The sequence below is a fragment of the Cherax quadricarinatus genome, unplaced genomic scaffold, assembly GCF_038502225.1.
Source record: "Cherax quadricarinatus isolate ZL_2023a unplaced genomic scaffold, ASM3850222v1 Contig56, whole genome shotgun sequence".
NCBI classification, from domain to species: Eukaryota; Metazoa; Arthropoda; class Malacostraca; order Decapoda; family Parastacidae; genus Cherax; species Cherax quadricarinatus.
The window spans coordinates 291,529-315,255 of NW_027195082.1; the positions used below are offsets into that span (position 1 = coordinate 291,529).

At 43.2% G+C, this 23,727-nt stretch overlaps 1 protein-coding gene across 1 annotated transcript in view; it reads left to right on the forward strand.

Moving 5' to 3' along the window:
• Positions 1-581: 581 nt before the first annotated feature.
• LOC128692295 (uncharacterized) overlaps positions 582-23,727 on the forward strand; it is a 121,274-nt gene continuing 98,128 nt past the window's right edge. Inside the window, exon 1 of the mRNA XM_070079954.1 lies at positions 582-611. The gene's annotated coding sequence lies outside the window, so the exon portion shown is untranslated. The remainder of the gene's footprint in view (positions 612-23,727) is intronic.

The following is a 23,727-nucleotide window of genomic DNA, read 5'->3' on the forward strand; positions in this document are numbered from 1 at the left end:
AGTGACACAGTTAGTACTAGACTTGTGGAGTATTGTCTGATACAGTGACACAGTGAGTACTAGACTTGTGGTGAATTGTCTGATACAGTGACACAGTGAGTACTAGACTTGTGGAGTATTGTCTGATACAGTGACACAGTGAGCACTAGACTTGTGGCGTATTGTCTGATACAGTGACACAGTGAGTACTAGACTTGTGGAGTATTGCCTGATACAGTGACACAGTGAGTACTAGACTTGTGGTGTATTGTCTGATACAGTGACACAGTGAGTACTAGACTTGTGGAGTATTGTCTGATACAGTGACACAGTGTGTACTAAACTTGTGGAGTATTGTCTTATACAGTGACACAGTGAGCACTAGACTTGTGGTGTATTGTCTGATACAGTGACACAGTGAGTACTAGACTTGTGGAGTATTGTCTGGTACAGTGACATAGTGTGTACTAGACTTGTGGAGTATTGTCTGATACAGTGACACAGTGAGCACTAGACTTGTGGTGTATTGTCTGATACAGTGACACAGTGTGTACTAAACTTGTGGAGTATTGTCTGGTACAGTGACATAGTGTGTACTAGACTTGTGGAGTATTGTCTGATACAGTGACACAGTGAGTACTAGTGATGTACTGTCTGTTACAGTGACACAGTGTGTTCTAGTGATGTATTGTCTGGTACAGTGACACAGTTGGTTCTAGTGAAGTATTGTCTGTTACAGTGACACAGTGTGTTCTATTGATGCATTCTCTGGTACAGTGACACAGTGTGTACTAGTGATGTATTGTCTGGTACAGTGACACAGTGTGTACTAGTGATGTATTGTCTGGTACACTGATACAGAGTACTAGTGATGTATTACCTGGAGTTTACCTGGAGAGAGTCCCGGGGGTCAACGCCCCCGCGGCCCGGTCTGTGACCAGGCCTCCTGGTGGATCAGAGCCTGATCAACCAGGCTGTTGCTGCTAGCTGCACGCAAACCAACGTACGAGCCACAGCCCGGCTGATCAGGAATCGACTTTAGGTGCTTGTCCATTGCCAGCTTGAAGACTGCCAGGGGTCTGTTGGTAATCCCCCTTATGTATGCTGGGAGGCAGTTGAACAGTCTCGGGCCCCTGACACTTATTGTATGGTCTCTTAACGTGCTAGTGACACCCCTGCTTTTCATTGGGGGGATGTTGCATAGTCTGCCAAGTCTTTTGCTTTCGTAGTGAGTGATTTTCGTGTGCAAGTTCGGTACTAGTCCCTCTAGGATTTTCCAGGTGTATATAATCATGTATCTCTCCCTCCTGCGTTCCAGGGAATACAGGTTCAGGAACCTCAAGCGCTCCCAGTAATTGAGGTGTTTTATCTCCGTTATGCGCGCTGTGAAGGTTCTCTGTACATTTTCTAGGTCAGCAATTTCACCTGCCTTGAAAGGTGCTGTTAGTGTGAAGCAATATTCCAGCCTAGATAGAACAAGTGACCTGAAGAGTGTCATCATGGGCTTGGCCTCCCTAGTTTTGAAGGTTCTCATTATCCATCCTGTCATTTTTCTAGCAGATGCGATTGATACAATGTTATGGTCCTTGAAGGTGAGATCCTCCGCCATGATCACTCCCAGGTCTTTGACGTTGGTGTTTCGCTCTATTTTGTTCCCAGAATTTGTTTTGTACTCTGATGAAGATTTAATTTCCTCGTGTTTACCATATCTGAGTAATTGAAATTTCTCATCGTTGAACTTTATATTGTTTTCTGCAGCCCACTGAAAGATTCGGTTGATGTCCGCCTGGAGCCTTGCAGTGTCTGCAATGGAAGACACTGTCATGCAGATTCGGGTGTCATCTGCAAAGGAAGACACGGTGCTGTGGCTGACATCCTTGTCTATGTCGGATATGAGGATGAGGAACAAGATGGGAGCGAGTACTGTGCCTTGTGGAACAGAGCTTTTCACCGTAGCTGCCTCGGACTTTACTCTGTTGACGACTACTCTCTGTGTTCTGTTAGTGAGGAAATTATAGATCCATCGACCGACTTTTCCTGTTATTCCTTTAGCACGCATTTTGTGCGCTATTACGCCATGGTCACACTTGTCGAAGGCTTTTGCAAAGTCTGTATATATTACATCTGCATTCTTTTTATCTTCTAGTGCATTTAGGACCTTGTCGTAGTGATCCAATATTTGAGACAGACAGGAGCGACCTGTTCTAAACCCATGTTGCCCTGGGTTGTGTAACTGATGGGTTTCTAGATGGGTGGTGATCTTGCTTCTTAGGACCCTTTCAAAGATTTTTATGATATGGGATGTTAGTGCTATTGGTCTGTAGTTCTTTGCTGTTGCTTTACTGCCCCCTTTGTGGAGTGGGGCTATGTCTGTTGTTTTTAGTAACTGTGGGACGACCCCCGTGTCCATGCTCCCTCTCCATAGGATGGAAAAGGCTCGTGATAGGGGCTTCTTGCAGTTCTTGATGAACACAGAGTTCCATGAGTCTGGCCCTGGGGCAGAGTGCATGGGCATGTCATTTATCGCCTGTTCGAAGTCATTTGGCGTCAGGATAACATCGGATAGGCTTGTGTTAATCAAATTTTGTGGCTCTCTCATAAAAAATTCATTTTGATCTTCGACTCTCAGTCTGGTTAGCGGCTTGCTAAAAACTGAGTCATATTGGGACTTTAGTTACTTTATTACCTCTCCCAGTACTGTTACTTTATTTACTATCTCAGTACTGTTACTTTATTACCTATCCCAGAACTGTTACTTTATTTACTATCCCAGTACTGTTACTTTATTTTCTATCCCAGTACTGTTACTTTATTTTCTATCCCAGTACTGTTACTTTATTTTATTATTATTATTATTATTATTATTATTATTATTATTATTATTATTATTATTATTATCAAATATAGCGCTAAACTGACAAGGGTCATGCATCGCTACGGGTCAGATAATTGTTACAAACAAGGTGATATCTATTAAGTGTAGACGTCTACTGAGAATATTACAATATTTCCCATTCTAACATTCATACTGTAGACATCTCCAGAGAATACTACAATATCTGTCACTCTATCATTTAAAATTATAATCAATTTTAATAGTGCTTTGGGATTGCAACTGATAAGATACTAAGGAAATAAAAATTTAGAAGTTTATTAACAAATTTTTCCAGGTTTACAAAAACAAAGTACTTGACTTAGATATAAATTAGGATATAAGCTGCTACACATCAGTCATAGTAATATAGTACTGAAGGCACAATTTATCTCCGAATGACTCTTAAGTACCGTCTGGTAGCTTATCAATTATAACAATACCAGTATATACAAGCGTGTGTGACTCTTAAGTACCGTCTGGTACCTTATCAATTATAACAATACCAGTATATACAAGCGTGTGTGACTCTTAAGTACCGTCTGGTACCTTATCATCAGTTGTAACAATACTAGTATATACAAGCGTGTGTGTGAGAATGTGTGTATGTGCTAAAAGTTGTTCGTTATGTCTCAACAAGACTCGACTCGACTTAGACTTAAACAGTGACTGACTAAATGTCCTCAAATAATCATTGTTCTTGATCAACAAGGCAGTCAAAACAGTTTGCTTGAACAATATGACGAACGATTCGCCGAACAACAATAATGTAAGAAGCATCAGCACAGCGTCAGGAAGAAGACGAAATAACGACCCTAACTGAGGACCATCAGCAGAGTGTCCATAAAAGTCATAAAACTCCCTTAATATCTAAATCCCCGACTACGACGATGCATAGATGCCAAACAACATAGATGCCAAACAACATAGATGCCATAAACATAGGTCAGAAGCTGTAGCTTGGGACTTGGATTGACTTAGTCTTAGAGTGTCAGTACGACACAACCTCAGCAAAAATTACTAAGTCTGAACTATACTCTGTGTACAGAGTTACACAGAGTTACAAGAAGTATGTTTCGACTCACCAGCGAAATCATACTCTACCAAACAGAGTCTAAATAACGAACAAACAGCCAGAAACGAGAGAGATCTCCTGAGAGATAGAGAGAGAAGTGCTGGTCAAGCAATGACCAGCTGTGGAGACAGTGATCAAGGGACGACCGTCTCCAAACTCAGGTGTGATCACGTGATTCTCCCGTAGTGCTCCAGAGAAGCTGGCAGGTAAACATGCGAGGTGATAGCTAAGCAGTTTGCTAATGCAGACAGCCAACCATAACTCTTAAACAGTGAGCACAGTGAAGTGTAACTGTTACATCGTACACCTAATGATTTAGCTAAGTCAAACAATAATAAAAATAAAGATATTTTCATTTTAGTTATTAATGAAAATATGAGCTACATAAAATTATATGAGAGACAATACACATCGAATGTATATTATATACAGTGGGGGCCATTCAGGGACACAATATGGGTTATAAACAGCTAAGTTGAGAGGGGGCAGTAAAGCAACAGCAAAGAACTGCAGACCGATAGCACTAACATCCCACATCATAAAAATCTTTGAAAGGGCCCTAAGAAGCAAGATCACCACCCATCTAGAAACCCATCAGTTACACAACCCAGGGCAACATGGGTTTAGAACAGGTCGCTCCTGTCTGTCTCAACTATTGGATCACTACGACAAGGTCCTAAATGCACTAGAAGACAAAAAGAATGCAGATGTAATATATACAGACTTTGCAAAAGCCTTTGACAAGTGTGACCATGGCGTAATAGCGCACAAAATGTGTGATAAAGGAATAACAGGAAAAGTCGGTCGATGGATCTATAATTTCCTCACTAACAGAACACAGAGAGTAGTTGTCAACAGAGTAAAGTCCGAGGCAGCTACGGTGAAAAGCTCAGTTCCACAAGGCACAGTACTAGGTCCCATCTTGTTTCTCATCCTCATATCCAACATAGACAAGGATGTCAGCCACAGCACCGTGTCTTCCTTTGCAGATGACACCCGAATCTGCATGACAGTGTCTTCCATTGCAGACACTGCAAGGCTCCAGGCGGACATCAACCAAATCTTTCAGTGGGCTGCAGAAAACAATATGAAGTTCAACGATGAGAAATTTCAATTACTCAGATATGGTAAACACGAGGAAATTAAATCTTAATCAGAGTACAAAACAAATTCAGGCCACAAAATAGAGCGAAACACCAATGTCAAAGACCTGGGAGTGATCATGTCGGAGGATCTCACCTTCAAGGACCATAACATTGTATCAATCGCATCTGCTAGAAAAATGACAGGATGGATAATGAGAACCTTCAAAACTAGGGAGGCCAAGCCCATGATGACACTCTTCAGGTCACTTGTTCTATCTAGGCTGGAATATTGCTGCACACTAACAGCACCTTTCAAGGCAGGTGAAATTGCTGACCTAGAAAATGTACAGAGAACCTTCACGGCGCGCATAACGGAGATAAAACACCTCAATTACTGGGAGCACTTGAGGTTCCTAAACCTGTATTCCCTGGAACGCAGGCGGGAGAGATACATGATAATATACACCTGGAAAATCCTAGAGGGACTAGTACCGAACTTGCACACGAAAATCACTCACTACAAAAGCAAAAGACTTGGCAGACGATGCACCATCCCCCCAATGAAAAGCAGGGGTGTCAATAGCACGTTAAGAGACCATACAATAAGTGTCAGGGGCCCGAGACTGTTCAACTACCTCCCAACAGACTCCTGGCAGTCTTCAAGCTGGCACTGGACAAGCACCTAAAGTCGGTTCCTCACCAGCCGGGCTGTGGCTCGTACGTTGGTTTGCGTGCAGCCAGCAGCAACAGCCTGGTTGATCAGGCTCTGATCCACCAGGAGGCCTGGTCACAGACCGGGCCGCGATGTCAGCATAGTTGCTGATCCCTGTATTCTCTGTATTATATAACAGCATATTAGTATCATCCATGTGCTTTAGATACAAGATCCCTTGTAGGCCTGTGGCTTTGTGTGATGTCACGGGATGCAGATGTGTAGGCTCATACCTCTGCCCCGGCCTCACTCGGCGGCAGACCATTCAGCGGACAGGCAAGGCAGCTGGGCTCCATCCCTCATCTCAGTCTGACAATATATAGTTACCATCCTACAAGTGTGTCTACCTTCAACCTACGATATCTCCATTAAAGAACCCTTTACGATAAATGGTGGCAGCGGTGGGATTGTAATTCTGACGATTACAGCGATTTCTGGAGATAAATTGTCGACCAGCAAGATGGCCATTTCATGTCACCAGTAGGCCTACCGAGGTTCACCCCAGCCAGGTACCTCAAGCCAGCTACTCTACCAGCTTCTACATTATTCACTGGTCAGTCTCTTTGTATTAGTGTTTTCTGCTTATTTGCATCACTCCCGAGGGGTTGACCCGAGTTTGCAAAATAAGCCAGCTTCCAGTCTGTGGTGGGGGAGTCAGAGCAACCGAGCCCAGTCGAGCCTAGTCTACTCCATCCAATTCCTTGGCCTGCCAATCCAGCTTCCACCCCTGCTGTGCTCATCGTGTGAAGTTATCAAGCTATTCTGTGTGAAGGGTTAAGATAAGCCAGCTAGCAACTAACCCAGGTGTCTTACCCCAGTACTCAAGCAAGCCACGTGAGTAGTCTTCATCGCTTGTGATTCAAGCTCCAAGCATTCTGAGTGCTCTTTTTCATCCTTGTGGTGTTGTAGTATTTCGTGGGTTTATTTTAAGCCAGCCGGCTTAGAATTATCTTCGCGGCAGTGTGGGTGTTCTCAGTGAGGCTTACGACGTTCAACTCATAAGCCCAGCCACTCACGATCACGTGTGTCTCACCATTGCCGGTCTCAGATCTGTTAACCCATAAACCCAACTACAGTCAGCCATTACACACTCAACTACTTCATCAGTGTTTTGGTGCACTGCTAAGGGTTGTAGCACCATATTTTAAGGACCACATAGGGGGTCAAGAGCTAGAGTGTGTTTGCGCCATCTTTAAAGCCTCCTGTGTGTGTTTATCGCCGATTTAAGCGCAATTCTACGATCATCTGTGCAGAGGACAGCAGCAAGATGATATAAACAATCCATCAATCTCATTCTCCAAGTGTTACAGTGATAATATTTTTTTTTTAGAGACATTTGCGAGTGTTGAGACATTTCTTTTGTGTTCCTAGTGATTTTTCTCTTAGTGACATTCAGTGACTCTTGATCAGACTCAGTGTTTATCATGTACTGATTGCATTAATTTCTTTTAATCTCCTTAACTCAGTGTTAATTTTCATGCATTATCTTATATCTGTTGTGTTGTGTATCTTTTTATACACTTGAAGTAAGTACTTAGTTTTTCCTTTGTTGTGTGTGCAACATATGAGCAGTATAGAACTTGTGTTACACTTCAGAATCACCTTGTGTTCTCAGTATTCCAGTGAAGTATTTCAGTAAATTTTTCACCTCATATTCTGCATCACAACTCAGTGTTGTCTGTTATTTTTTTTTTCTTCCCAGCATTTGTGTATTTTTATTTTGTTCCCTGTGTGTTGAACATTCTTGTGTTCATATTCTTTCATTTAGCCAGTGTCTAATTTGTCTTATTTCCACAGACAATAGTGCCATTTTTAAAGTCCAAGCAAGAAATAATTTTTTACAAAATTTTTCACACATCAAGTTTCATTGCAAGAAAATTCTAGTACTGTGTTTATATTGATGTGTTGTGTTCTGCATCACTGTAAGTGTTCAAATTTTGTTTTGTTATGTGATTTTAGCACCTATTATTTTTCATGTTTTATTGAACAAATTCACTCTTAGTGCAATTTTTAAGTTCTTCTTTTAAAGTAAATTGTTCTTTGCTTGTTAAGTGTTGTTTAAGTTGCAGTTAAGAGTTAAAGTGTTCATTCCTTGATATATTTCTTTTCTTGTGTGTTATAATTTTTATTATTGCACATTGACTCATTTTGCAATAATTCTTGTGCAAATATTGTGTTGCTATTAAAGTTTTTCTTGCAGAAAATTTTATGCAGTGTTGTGCAATACTTGTTGATTAGCAATTGTTAATTTGATATATTGCTACAGTTTATTACAGTGCAGTTTCTTATGCTCTGTTCTGTGCATAGTATTTTATTCTGTCTGTGTCATTTTATTTTTATTTCAGTGAATTGTGTGTCTGTTTTAATTTTTGCACAAGTTTATTGAGTCCATTTTATCATTTTATTGTGTATTTTCCTGTTGCATTGAAAGTAAAGACAACTCACTGTGCCATCCTTTCAATTTAAAGTAAAAGTTGAGTAAATTAGATTTGAGCAAAGTACAAGTTCTCTTGATTTTCAGTGTTTGTTAAGTTGCATATTCTTCTTGTGTGAGTTCTTTGCTTATTGTGTAACTTGTCAATTTTTAATTACTTATGCAGAATAGTTAAGCATTTTCTTCCATTTAAGTTCACTGTGTTGTGTGTTCCTCAGTTATCATTTTCTTTTGTTCTCTAAATTCTTGTTTTACATTTTGCAAACATGTCTCAAGTTTTCTCAAGCGATGCCTCAGCACATGCTGCTAGTACAACCATTAATTTGTCAGCCCAAAATTCGAGTAACTCCTTATCAAACGATAAACATACTCAGACTTCTAGCCTGCGCAATTTCAGTCGTGATCCGTATGATGCTATGCCATTGTTCAATGGTGACCCAGACAACCTTGAAGGTTGGTTTACCGCAGTTAGAGCCAGAGCTGATGCTTCAGTTGATGGTCCCCCATCTGAGAGTCTTTAAATAAGTATCGGAAAGGAGAGTCTAGCCCGTTCTCCAGCAGCCTCAAATGTATTTAAATTAATTCGTATGAAGGACTTCCAAGATCTAACCAGGTGGCAAGATTATGAACAGTTAATTCGAAATTATCTTGAACCGGTGCGAGAAACCGATCCGTTCGTTGTTCTCAAAGAATTAGTTTGCACAGCTCCGAGACCAGAAGAGTCATTAGAGGAGTTTGCTCTCCGTCTTAATAACCTAATGTCCTCATTTGTTAAAGCAGGCCAAAATTCAAGATATCTTAACGATAGTGATAAACCAGCCCTTGATGGGTTTGCCAAATTAGCTGCATTTGGAGTCATTAAACAACTAATGCCACCGACATCTAAGTATGTGTACAATTCAAGTCCGCTAGATGCTACTATGGGACTGCTTAAAGCTCTAATCCATGTACGAAATTTGTGTCCCGAGGGATCCTTCCCTTATCGTAGGTCTATGCCAAACACCTTGTCCAATCCTGTACCTCCTTTAGTTTGTGCTACTACCAAACCTCCCAACCGCAATCACTCGCGCCCATCATCCAAAGCAAGTGTTAAGAGCCATCATTTCCGTAGCACCCATAGTACGTACAGTAACCACAGTCAAAGAATTTGCTACAATTGTGGTTTCCGTGGCCATATCGCTAGTAATTGTTATGACAGTCACCCTAAGAAGCGTCGTACTGATGATGAGTACCAGTCAGATCTTCCCTACTGTACTCATCATAGAATTCATGGACATGACACATCTGAGTGCAATGCTCTCTACAATATGCAGTACTCTAGATCTTTCCGTGGCCGTTCCAACCGCAGAGCCAGGAGAGGAAACAGACGTCGTGGTTCACAATCTAATCAGAACCAGGCTCATTCTTCCAATTCGGGGGAATTAGAGCGCCCCAGTCAAACCGCCCAATGGTGATGGTAGGTGATAATGAGTACACCATCCCCGTTCACAATTCCTTTGAAGCCTTAAGCAGTCTCGAGAATGACAATCCTGCTGATAATGCTGCTTCACGCGTCTCTGACGTAGAGGAATTTGGGGATGAAGTAGAAAATGCTTTCTCCGATGACAACTCACCTTCCTGTTTGCATATAACTCCTAATGCAACGATTGGTCCATTAGTACAAGCTTCTGTCCATAATGCGCCCGTTCATGTGTTCATGGACTCTGGTGCGCAAGTTAATATCATTAGGTCTAGCTTGTTTAAAGAGAAGCGGTTACGACGTATCATCCTCGTTGAACCAACTACTGTAACCTCCCTTAGTGGAGTAGCTGGTTCTCTTCTGCGAGTCCGAGGTCAGACTTCACTCACCTTTACTATCCAAGGCAGAGACTTTACTGCTGCTTTTCTTGTTGTCGACCAGATTACTTTCCCTGGTGACCTTCTGGGATTTGCTTCCATGCGAGACTTACGCATTGTGCTCGACCCTTATCGATGGCATGCCCAAATAGACGACTTAATCGTTCCATTCTGGGGTTACCAGCTTGGATCAGAAATCTGTCATACTGCTGCAGAGTATGATGTACGCATTAAGTCCTTACAAGCCAATGCATTCTCCAGTAGCGTACCCAAGCGGTCAGGCACTGGTAATTCTGTCACTCCCATCAGTGTTCCACCTATACCTTCAGACTTGCAGGATAGTGTTCCATTGCCTCAAGTGTCCGAGGACACTCAGACAGCCTTGAGTGCACAGCCTATCCCTGCAATGACTGCTAGTTCGAGTAGTAGTTTCTCCACAGGGGATGCCTTGTCAGAAAATGATTACTTGAAACTAGTAATGCCATCTCTTGTTGATGTGACATGCTGTCTGCAGAAAGACGTCTCTGTTACAGCTAGTGTTCTCACTAGAGTGTCTGTTGTTGTTCCTAATGTTCCAGATGGTGATCCCATCCTAGTTGACAGTAATCAGTGCATTGTAAGAAGTTATTTCTCGAGTAACTTTCACATGTTAACATTTGTAAGTGTAGTTTCTTTATAGCTGATACCTCGTGTCACTGTGTGCGACTCAGATTGAATATCAGCATTGTTGACCTGGAGTTTACCTGGAGAGAGTTCCGGGGGTCAACGCCCCCGCGGCCCGGTCTGAGACCAGGCCTCCTGGTGGATCACAGCCTGATCAACCAGGCTGTTGCTGCTGGCTGCACGCAAACCAACATACGAGCTACAGCCCGGCTGATCCGGAACTGACTTTAGGTGCTTGTCCAGTGCCAGCTTGAAGACTGCCAGGGGTCTGTTGGTAATCCCCCTTATGTGTGCTGGGAGGCAGTTGAACAGTCTCGGGCCCCTGACACTTATTGTATGGTCTCTTAACGTGCTAGTGACACCCCTGCTTTTCATTGGGGGGATGGTGCATCGTCTGCCAAGTCTTTTGCTTTCGTAATGAGTGATTTTCGTGTGCAAGTTCGGTACTAGTCCCTCTAGGATTTTCCAGGTGTATATAATCATGTATCTCTCCCTCCTGCGTTCCAGGGAATACAGGTTTAGGAACCTCAAGCGCTCCCAATAATTGAGGTGTTTTATCTCCGTTATGCGTGCCGTGAAAGTTCTCTGTACATTTTCTAGGTCTGCAATTTCACCTGCCTTGAAAGGTGCTGTTAGTGTGCAGCAATATTCCAGCCTAGATAGAACAAGTGACCTGAAGAGTGTCATCATGGGCTTGGCCTCCCTAGTTTTGAAGGTTCTCATTATCCATCCTGTCATTTTTCTAGCAGATGCGATTGATACAATGTTATGGTCCTTGAAGGTGAGATCCTCCGACATGATCACTCCCAGGTCTTTGACGTTGGTGTTTCGCTCTATTTTGTGGCCAGAATTTGTTTTGTACTCTGATGACGATTTAATTTCCTCATGTTTACCATATCTGAGTAATTGAAATTTCTCATCGTTGAACTTCATATTGTTTTCTGCAGCCCACTGAAAGATTTGGTTGATGTCTGCCTGGAGCTTTGCAGTGTCTGCAATGGAAGACACTGTCATGCAGATTCGGGTGTCATCTGCAAAGGAAGACACGGTGCTGTGGCTGACATCCTTGTCTATGTCGGATATAAGGATGAGGAACAAGATGGGAGCGAGTACTGTGCCTTGTGGAACAGAGCTTTTCACCGTAGCTGCCTCGGACTTTACTCTGTTGACGACTACTCTCTGTGTTCTGTTAGTGAGGAAATTATAGATCCATCGACCGACTTTTCCTGTTATTCCTTTAGCACGCATTTTGTGCGCTATTACGCCATGGTCACACTTGTCGAAGGCTTTTGCAAAGTCTGTATATATTACATCTGCATTCTTTTTGTCTTCTAGTGCATTTAGGACCTTGTCGTAGTGGTCCAATAGTTGAGACAGACAGGAGCGACCTGTTCTAAACCCATGTTGCCCTGGGTTGTGTAACTGATGGGTTTCTAGATGCGTGGTGATCTTGCTTCTTAGGACCCTTTCAAAGATTTTTATGATATGGGATGTTAGTGCTATTGGTCTGTAGTTCTTTGCTGTTGCTTTACTGCCCCCTTTGTGGAGTGGGGCTATGTCTGTTGTTTTTAGTAACTGTGGGACGACCCCCGTGTCCATGCTCCCTCTCCATAGGATGGAAAAGGCTCGTGATAGGGGCTTCTTGCAGTTCTTGATGAACACAGAGTTCCATGAGTCTGGCCCTGGGGCAGAGTGCATGGGCATGTCATTTATCGCCTGTTCGAAGTCATTTGGCGTCAGGATAACATCGGATAGGCTTGTGTTAATCAAATTTTGTGGCTCTCTCATAAAAAATTCATTTTGATCTTCGACTCTCAGTCTGGTTAGCGGCTTGCTAAAAACTGAGTCATATTGGGACTTGAGTAGCTCACTCATTTCCTTGCTGTCATCTGTGTAGGACCCATCTTGTTTAAGTAGGGGCCCAATACTGGACGTTGTTCTCGATTTTGATTTGGCATAGGAGAAGAAATACTTTGGGTTTCTTTCGATTTCATTTATGGCTTTTAGTTCTTCCCGCGATTCCTGACTCCTAAAGGATTCTTTTAGCTTAAGTTCGATGCTTGCTATTTCTCTGACCAGTGTCTCCCTGCGCATTTCAGATATATTGACCTCTTTTAGCCGCTCTGTTATTCTTTTCCGTCGCCTGTAAAGGGAGCGCCTGTCTCTTTCTATTTTACATCTACTCCTCCTTTTTCTTAGAGGAATAAGCCTTGTGCATACATCGAGTGCCACCGAGTTAATCTGTTCTAGGCATAAGTTTGGGTCTGTGTTGCTTAGTATATCTTCCCAGCTTATATCGGTTAGGACTTGGTTTACTTGGTCCCACTTTATGTTTTTGTTATTGAAGTTGAATTTGGTGAATGCTCCCTCGTGACTAGTCTCATTTTGTCGGTCTGGGGCTCCACGCATACATGTCTGAACCTCAATTATGTTGTGATCTGAGTATATTGTTTTTGATATGGTGACATTTCTTATCAGATCATCATTGTTAGTGAATATGAGGTCTAGTGTATTCTCCAGTCTAGTAGGCTCTATTATTTGCTGGTTTAAATTGAATTTTGTGCAGAGATTTAAAAGCTCGTGTGAGTGTGAGTTTTCATCAGAGCTGCCTCCTGGTGTTATTTCTGCAACAATATTATTTGCTATATTCCTCCATTTTAGGTGCCTTAAGTTGAAATCCCCCAGGAGCAAGATGTTGGGTGCAGGAGCTGGAAGATTTTCCAGACAGTGGTCAATTTTTAACAGCTGTTCCTGGAATTGCTGGGAAGTTGCATCCGGAGGCTTGTAGACTACCACAATGACTAGGTTTTGGTTCTCGACCTTTACTGCTAAAACTTCCACTACGTCATTTGAGGCATTAAGCAGTTCTGTGCAAACAAGTGACCGTGTTCATTTATTTTCTCCTGTGCTTGCAGTTTGAGATAGTAGATTCGTTCTCCCTTGCTCATATTGCATGTTAAAGCGTTAATTTTTTCAACCGGGGGGAGTCATCCACTCCACCGAGTTTGTTCATTCCTCCAGTAAGAAAGAACTGATACCTTTATTCCAGAACAAACAGCCTACTGGAAGGTTAGCCAGATGGACCTTGACTATCCAAGAGTTCAATCCCACTTTTGAACATTTACCTGGCAAGTCAAATGTAGTCGCAGATGCTTTATCGCGACACGTTAGTGTAGTTACTGCAGATCCTCCATTTACTGTCGAGGATGTCAAAAATGCCCAAAGAACCGATCCCTTGTGTTCTGGTGTGATTCGATTCCTGCTCCAGGAAGATCTTATTCTTACTGTGAAGCCACCAGCACCCATTAGTGACTTTGTAAGGAGCCAAGAATTACTGTATCGAATAGTTGAGTTGAGTACTCCTAGCAGACGAATTAGTAATTCCACAGTCACTAGTGATTGTAGTTGTATCTTTTGTAGATACTCGTTCAGACTGTCCTCAGTCAAGGCATGTGTTAGCCATTGCAGAGGAATTTGATCCTCCCAGAGATGATAACCATTCTGCATACGTAAACCTTACCCTCGCAGAATTGGGTTTAAGTGTAAACAGCCTGCATAATTAGATGTCCAAGATGAATGAAATTATCAACTGTGTGTTTTGTCATTAGTTGATCAGTTGTCAGAAATTTTCGTGTTCACGTTCCCTCCGTATTCTGAGAATTTGACAGTAATAGTCTGAGTGCACCGGATGCTTTTGCTGTTAATTTCACCTTGTATATATATATATTTATTCTGCCTCAGAATCCGTAGAGTGCTTGAATACAGATCGATCGATCAATTCCATCCATATTGTACAATGATTTGTTCTTATAGTTTGTAATGAATACGTTAACACCCATTACGTAAAATCCATTATGATACCATCCATTAGTTCTAAGTTATATATGAATTTGTTATTGTATAGAATCAGCCCAGATCCGCCTGCCTGTTCAGTCTATAGTATAGTAGTGTATGTCGGGACGACATACGTAACATGACTGAGCTGTCAGCATAGTTGCTGATCCCTGTATTCCCTGTATTATATAGCATAGCATATTAGTATCATCCATGTGCTTTAGATACGAGATCCCTTGTAGGCCTGTGGCTTTGTGTGACGTCACGGGATGCAGATGTGTAGGCTCATACCTCTGCCCCGGCCTCACTCGGCGGCAGACCATTCAGCGGACAGGCAAGGCAGCTGGGCTCCATCCCTCATCTCAGTCTGACAATATAGTTACCATCCTACAAGTGTGTCTACCTTCAACCTACGATATCTCCATTAAAGAACCCTTTACGATAGCGGGGGCGTTGACCCCCGGAACTCTCTCCAGGTAAACTCCAGGGGATCATAGGTGAGGGGAGAAAAGGGCTGCAAGGGATGCTAGGGGCTATGTGTCAAAGGTCATATAGTAAAGCAGTTTCTGAGAAAAAGTCAAAAAGTGATCATAAGTCAAAGGCAGGACCGTCTGCAAGAAGGTAAGAGCAGCAGGGCAGCGTCGTCGTTGTTGGAGGTAAATCCTGCGAGCTCGCTGGTAAACACGATAATCCACAAGAAAGTGAAGAACTGAAATAGGGACCAGACAAACCTCACAAAGAGGAATAGGGTGTCGTTCCATGAGATACCCATGGGTAAGGCGAGTATGTCTGATGCGGAGATGGGAGAGCATAGTTTCCCGAGTATGGCAACAAAGGTAAGAAGATGGCTACGAAGATGGGCAGAGATTAAGTAAGTAAGTAAGTAAGTAAAGTAAGTAAGTAAACTGGAAGATCAGGAGACATATATGTAATATGGAGAAGCACTATGAGGATGACATAAATGTTACCTTGCTCACACTCCAACAGCATGTCAAATCCTTAAAACCATTTGTTTCCACTTCCATCTATCATGCTCATGCATGTATGCTGAAAGGCCAAGCATTTCACATACTATACCTCCTTTACCCCCTTCAACCTTTCCTAGACCGACCCTTACCCTGCCTTCCCTCCACTATAGATTTATACACTCTCCAAGTCATTCAATTTCGTTCCAACCTCTCTGAATGTCCCGACTGCCTCAACAATCATTCCTCAGCAATGTGGATACTTTTAGTACCCTCACACTTCCTCTTAATGATCAACCTATTGATTATCTGCTTTATATTCACACCATACATTGCCCTTGGACACGAAATCTGCACTGCCTCCAGTCTTCTCCGTGTTGCACTATTCACAACCCATGCTTCACACCCATATAAGAGCATTTTAATATAACTATGCTCTCATACATTCCCCCTCTTTAATTCAATGGATAATGTTTATTGTCTCGACAGACTCGTAAGTGCACCACTCACCTTTTCCCCTCATCAATTCTATGATTCACCTCATCCTTCATAGATTCATCCGCTGACACGTCCACTGGAGTTTTACCTGGAGTTTACCTGGAGAGAGTTTCGGGGGTCAACGCCCCCGCGGCCCGGTCTGTGACCAGGCCTCCTGGTGGATCAGCGCCTGATCAACCAGGCTGTTGCTGCTGGCTGCACGCAAACCAACGTACGAGCCGCAGCCCGGCTGATCAGGAACTGACTTTAGGTGCTTGTCCAGTGCCAGCTTGAAGACTAGTCCCTCTAGGATTTTCCAGGTGTATATAATCATGTATCTCTCCCTCCTGCATTCCAGGGAATACAGGTTTAGGAACCTCAAGCGCTCCCAGTAATTGAGGTGTTTTATCTCCGTTATGCGCGCCGTGAAAGTTCTCTGTACATTTTCTAGGTCGGCAATTTCACCTGCCTTGAAAGGTGCTGTTAATGTGCAGCAATATTCCAGCCTAGATAGAACAAGTGACCTGAAGACCACTCCTAAATATCTAAATACATTCACCTCCTCCAGGCTCTCCCCCTCCAATCTGATATCCAATCTTTCATTACCTATTTTTTTTGTTCTCCTCATCACATTACTCTTTCCAATATTCACTTTTAATTTTCTTCTTTTACACACCCTACCAACTTCATCCACCAACGTCTGCAACTTCTGTTCAGAATCTCCCGAAACAACAGTGTCATCAGCAAAGAACAACTGTGACAACTCCCACTTTGTGTTAGATTCTTTATCTTTTAACCCCACACCTCTTGCCAACACCTGAGCATTCACTTCTCTTACATCCCCATCCATAAATATATTGAACAACCATGGTGACATCACCATTAACCATTCCCATTAACTGGGAAAAAATCTCCCTCTCTCCTGCATACTCTAACCTGAGCCTCACTTTCCTCGTAAAAACTCTTCACTGCTTTCAGTAACCTACCTCCTATTTGCAGAATCTGCCACATACCCCCCCCCCTATAACTTAAATTGCCAGGCATACCATCTAAAGGGGACAAAAAGATACAAAACATCCAGGCCAGGGGAAAACCTGGATAGCCACAGCCACTCAAGAGGGAGAGGTTTTTTAGTGCCAGGAAGGAAAAAAAACTGGCAGGAAATGGCAGAAATCGTACACCAAATCCAGTCATTCCTGGAGTGGAACCACAGTCGATGGCCTCCACTCCAAACCAACAGATACAGATACTAATGCCGGAAAAAAAATCCCCCCCCAGTACCAACAATACCACCAGTCCGATAACATTCTTCTTTGCAAATATACAGGGTCTAAAGCCAGCTACAAACAACAAAATACCTTTCATCCGTGGACTGCTTGCAGAGGCAAAGGCAATGTTCGCGGCTTTCACTGAGACCCACATAAGGGATCACTTGGACAACGAAGTATGGATCCCAGGTTACAACCTATACAGATGTGACAGAGTGAACAGGCAAAAGGGGGGGGTTGGCCTGTACATTGCAGAGTCACTTGTTTGCACAGAACTGCTTAATGCCTCAAATGACGTAGTGGAAGTTTTAGCAGTAAAGGTCGAGAACCAAAACCTAGTCATTGTGGTAGTCTACAAGCCTCCGGATGCAACATCCCAGCAATTCCAGGAACAGCTGTTAAAAATTGACCACTGTCTGGAAAATCTTCCAGCTCCTGCACCCAACATCTTGCTCCTGGGGGATTTCAACTTAAGGCACCTAAAATGGAGGAATATAGCAAATAATATTGTTGCAGAAATAACACCAGGAGGCAGCTCTGATGAAAACTCACACTCACACGAGCTTTTAAATCTCTGCACAAAATTCAATTTAAACCAGCAAATAATAGAGCCTACAAGACTGGAGAATACACTAGACCTCATCTTCACTAACAATGATGATCTGATAAGAAATGTTACCATATCAAAAACAATATACTCAGATCACAACATAATTGAGGTTCAGACATGTATGCATGGAGCCCCAGACCGACAAAATGAGACTAGTCATGAGGGAGCATTCACCAAATTCAACTTCAATAACAAAAACATAAAGTGGGACCAAGTAAACCAAGTCCTAACCGATATAAGCTGGGAAGATATACTAAGCAACACAGACCCAAACTTATGCCTAGAACAGATTAACTCGGTGGCACTCGATGTATGCACAAGGCTTATTTCTCTAAGAAAAAGGAGGAGTAGATGTAAAATAGAAAGAGACAGGCGCTCCCTTTACAGGCGACGGAAAAGAATAACAGAGCGGCTAAAAGAGGTCAATATATCTGAAATGCGCAGGGAGACACTGGTCAGAGAAATAGCAAGCATCGAACTTAAGCTAAAAGAATCCTTTAGGAGTCAGGAATCGCGGGAAGAACTAAAAGCCATAAATGAAATCGAAAGAAACCCAAAGTATTTCTTCTCCTATGCCAAATCAAAATCGAGAACAACGTCCAGTATTGGGCCCCTACTTAAACAAGATGGGTCCTACACAGATGACAGCAAGGAAATGAGTGAGCTACTCAAGTCCCAATATGACTCAGTTTTTAGCAAGCCGCTAACCAGACTGAGAGTCGAAGACCAAAATGAATTTTTTATGAGAGAGCCACAAAATTTGACTAACACAAGCCTATCCGATGTTATCCTGACGCCAAATGACTTCGAACAGGCGATAAATGACATGCCCATGCACTCTGCCCCAGGGCCAGACTCATGGAACTCTGTGTTCATCAAGAACTGCAAGAAGCCCCTATCACGAGCCTTTTCCATCCTATGGAGAGGGAGCATGGACACGGGGGTCGTCCCTCAGTTACTAAAAACAACAGACATAGCCCCACTCCACAAAGGGGGCAGTAAAGCAACAGCAAAGAACTACAGACCAATAGCACTAACATCCCATATCATAAAAATCTTTGAAAGGGTCCTAAGAAGCAAGATCACCACCCATCTAGAAACCCATCAGTTACACAACCCAGGGCAACATGGGTTTAGAACAGGTCGCTCCTGTCTGTCTCAACTACTGGATCACTACGACAAGGTCCTAAATGCACTAGAAGACAAAAAGAATGCAGATGTAATATATACAGACTTTGCAAAAGCCTTCGACAAGTGTGACCATGGCGTAATAGCGCACAAAATGCGCGCTAAAGGAATAACAGGAAAAGTCGGTCGATGGATCTATAATTTCCTCACTAACAGAACACAGAGAGTAGTCGTCAACAGAGTAAAGTCCGAGGCAGCTACGGTGAAAAGCTCTGTCCCACAAGGCACAGTACTAGCTCCCATCTTGTTCCTCATCCTCATATCCGACATAGACAAGGATGTCAGCCACAGCACCGTGTCTTCCTTTGCAGATGACACCCGAATCTGCATGACAGTGTCTTCCATTGCAGACACTGCAAGGCTCCAGGCGGACATCAACCAAATCTTTCAGTGGGCTGCAGAAAACAATATGAAGTTCAACGATGAGAAATTTCAATTACTCAGATATGGTAAACATGAGGAAATTAAATCTTCATCAGAGTACAAAACAAATTCTGGCCACAAAATAGAGCGAAACACCAACGTCAAAGACCTAGGAGTGATTATGTCGGAGGATCTCACCTTCAAGGACCATAACATTGTATCAATCGCATCTGCTAGAAAAATGACAGGATGGATAATGAGAACCTTCAAAACTAGGGAGGCCAAGCCCATGATGACACTCTTCAGGTCACTTGTTCTATCTAGGCTGGAATATTGCTGCACTCTAACAGCACCTTTCAAGGCAGGTGAAATTGCCGACCTAGAAAATGTACAGAGAACTTTCACGGCGCGCATAACGGAGATAAAACACCTCAATTACTGGGAGCGCTTGAGGTTTCTAAACCTGTATTCCCTGGAACGCAGGAGGGAGAGATACATGATTATATACACCTGGAAAATCCTAGAGGGACTAGTACCAAACTTGCACACGAAAATCACTCACTACGAAAGCAAAAGACTTGGCAGACGATGCACCATCCCCCCAATGAAAAGCAGGGGTGTCACTAGCACGTTAAGAGACCATACAATAAGTGTCAGGGGCCCGAGACTGTTCAACTGCCTCCCAGCACACATAAGGGGGATTACCAACAGACCCCTGGCAGTCTTCAAGCTGGCACTGGACAAGCACCTAAAGACAGTTCCTGATCAGCCGGGCTGTGGCTCGTACGTTGGTTTGCGTGCAGCCAGCAGCAACAGCCTGGTTGATCAGGCGCTGATCCACCAGGAGGCCTGGTCACAGACCGGGCCGCGGGGGCGTTGACCCCCGAAACTCTCTCCAGGTAAACTCCAGGTAATATCCACACTATTATACTCCTTTTCGAAATCCACAGTTTTTACCCTCTTTTTTGTCCCGTTTGCCTATGCATGTTCTCTGCCAGTTCTTATGTACCTTACCCTTTTCTATACGTTTATTAAATAAAAGCGCTAACAATTCTAAAACAATATCCCCCATATTTTAAACTTTTCTGTCTTAATCCCATCAAGCCAAGCTGCTGCTTTACCCTCCTTTCATTTTACGTAGCCACTGTCTCACTCACTTCCCTCACACTCATAACTTGCTCTTCCTCATTCCTACAGAACACGAAATCACAGCTTCCCTATCCTCATCAACATTTAACAGTTCCTCAAAATATTCCCTCCATCTTCCTGATGCCTCCATTTCTCCATCTAACAACTTCCATCTCCAATCTGACAAAACCAGTTGTTGGAATGAGATCAACTACAGAAGAATGACTTTTCTGAACTGCTTTAAGCTTTTACCATTGGTCGGCAGTATTGAAAAATGAACATTAAAATGGTAAAAAAATACCGACAGATTGTTAGGTAAGACACATATGCAACAGTTAGGTATCTTTATTTCGAAACGTTTCGCCTACACAGTAGGCTTCTTCAGTCGAGTACAGAAAAGTATCTTCTGCTTCTATCAACTTTTCTGTACTCGACTGAAGAAGCCTACTGTGTAGGCGAAACGTTTCGAAATAAAGATACCTAACTGTTGCATATGTGTCTTACCTGACAGTATTGAAAAAGCTTGTCACTCACTTTCAGCTGTCTCAAAGTCAAGTTGTTAATTATACTTATCAAATTACTTCCTTTGTAATAACAAAGAAGACATCTTCTAATCTACTTTAAACCCAAAATAGAAGTGAATTTTAATATGAAGTATTTTTTATTAATTTTGAGACGTGAAGGTGGAAAACTGTCTTTTATATAGTTTTTTTCTACTTTAATCAAACTGTGTTTTTCAGAATATCAAAATAAAATACTTTTCTTACAAAATTTAAGATTTTAAAAAATATATATGCAGATTATTTTTTTTAATTTCAAGAGGCGAGAATTTCGAATTTTCTCGGAATCTTTTCCTTCAAGAATTTCGTTTATAAATATATTTGTTTAATTATTACTCAAGAACAACTTACTTAATATATGTTGAGCAATATTACTGGAGAGTTGGCAGGCCTGGCTGCCTTCTGGACAATGTATGTTGAGCAATATTACTGGAGAGTTGGCAGGCCTGGCTGCCTTCTGGACAATGTATGTTGAGCAATATTACTGGAGTGTTGGCAGGCCTGGCTGCCTTCTGGACAATGTATGTTGAGCAATATTACTGGAGAGTTGGCAGGCCTGGCTGCCTTCTGGACAATGTATGTTGAGCAATATTACTGGAGAGTTGGCAGGCCTGGCTGCCTTCTGGACAATGTATGTTGAGCAATATTACTGGAGTGTTGGCAGGCCTGGCTGCCTTCTGGACAATGTATGTTGAGCAATATTACTGGAGTGTTGGCAGGCCTGGCTGCCTTCTGGACAATGTATGTTGAGCAATATTACTGGAGAGTTGGCAGGCCTGGCTGCCTTCTGGACAATGTATGTTGAGCAATATTACTGGAGTGTTGGCAGGCCTGGCTGCCTTCTGGACAATGTATGTTGAGCAATATTACTGGAGTGTTGGCAGGCCTGGCTGCCTTCTGGACAATGTATGTTGAGCAATATTGCTGGAGTGTTGGCAGGCCTGGCTGCCTTCTGGACAATGTATGTTGAGCAATATTGCTGGAGTGTTGGCAGGCCTGGCTGCCTTCTGGACAATGTATGTTGAGCAATATTACTGGAGTGTTGGCAGGCCTGGCTGCCTTCTGGACAATGTATGTTGAGCAATATTGCTGGAGTGTTGGCAGGCCTGGCTGCCTTCTGGACAATGTATGTTGAGCAATATTACTGGAGTGTTGGCAGGCCTGGCTGCCTTCTGGACAATGTATGTTGAGCAATATTACTGGAGTGTTGGCAGGCCTGGCTGCCTTCTGGACAATGTATGTTGAGCAATATTGTTGGAGTGTTGGCAGGCCTGGCTGCCTTCTGGACAATGTATGTTGAGCAATATTGCTGGAGTGTTGGCAGGCCTGGCTGCCTTCTGGACAATGTATGTTGAGCAATATTACTGGAGTGTTGGCAGGCCTGGCTGCCTTCTGGACAATGTATGTTGAGCAATATTGCTGGAGTGTTGGCAGGCCTGGCTGCCTTCTGGACAATGTATGTTGAGCAATATTACTGGAGTGTTGGCAGGCCTGGCTGCCTTCTGGACAATGTATGTTGAGCAATATTACTGGAGTGTTGGCAGGCCTGGCTGCCTTCTGGACAATGTATGTTGAGCAATATTGCTGGAGTGTTGGCAGGCCTGGCTGCCTTCTGGACAATGTATGTTGAGCAATATTGCTGGAGTGTTGGCAGGCCTGGCTGCCTTCTGGACAATGTATGTTGAGCAATATTGCTGGAGTGTTGGCAGGCCTGGCTGCCTTCTGGACAATGTATGTTGAGCAATATTACTGGAGTGTTGGCAGGCCTGGCTGCCTTCTGGACAATGTATGTTGAGCAATATTACTGGAGTGTTGGCAGGCCTGGCTGCCTTCTGCACAATGTATGTTGAGCAATATTACTGGAGAGTTGGCAGGCCTGGCTGCCTTCTGCACAATGTATGTTGAGCAATATTACTGGAGTGTTGGCAGGCCTGGCTGCCTTCTGCACAATGTACGTTGAGCAATATTACTGGAGTGTTGGCAGGCCTGGCTGCCTTCTGGACAATGTACGTTGAGCAATATTACTGGAGAGTTGGCAGGCCTGGCTGCCTTCTGCACAATGTATGTTGAGCAATATTACTGGAGTGTTGGCAGGCCTGGCTGCCTTCTGGACAATGTACGTTGAGCAATATTACTGGAGTGTTGGCAGGCCTGGCTGCCTTCTGCACAATGTATGTTGAGCAATATTATTGGAGTGTTGGCAGGCCTGGCTGCCTTCTGCACAATGTATGTTGAGCAATATTACTGGAGTGTTGGCAGGCCTGGCTGCCTTCTGGACAATGTATGTTGAGCAATATTGCTGGAGAGTTGGCAGGCCTGGCTACCTTCTGCACAATGTATGTTGAGCAATATTACTGGAGTGTTGGCAGGCCTGGCTGCCTTCTGCACAATGTATGTTGAGCAATATTACTGGAGTGTTGGCAGGCCTGGCTGCCTTCTGGACAATGTATGTTGAGCAATGTTACTGGAGTGTTGGCAGGCCTGGCTGCCTTCTGCACAATGTATTTTGAGCAATATTACTGGAGTGTTGGCAGGCCTGGCTGCCTTCTGGACAATGTATGTTGAGCAATATTACTGGAGTGTTGGCAGGCCTGGCTGCCTTCTGCACAATGTATGTTGAGCAATATTACTGGAGTGTTGGCAGGCCTGGCTGCCTTCTGCACAATGTATGTTGAGCA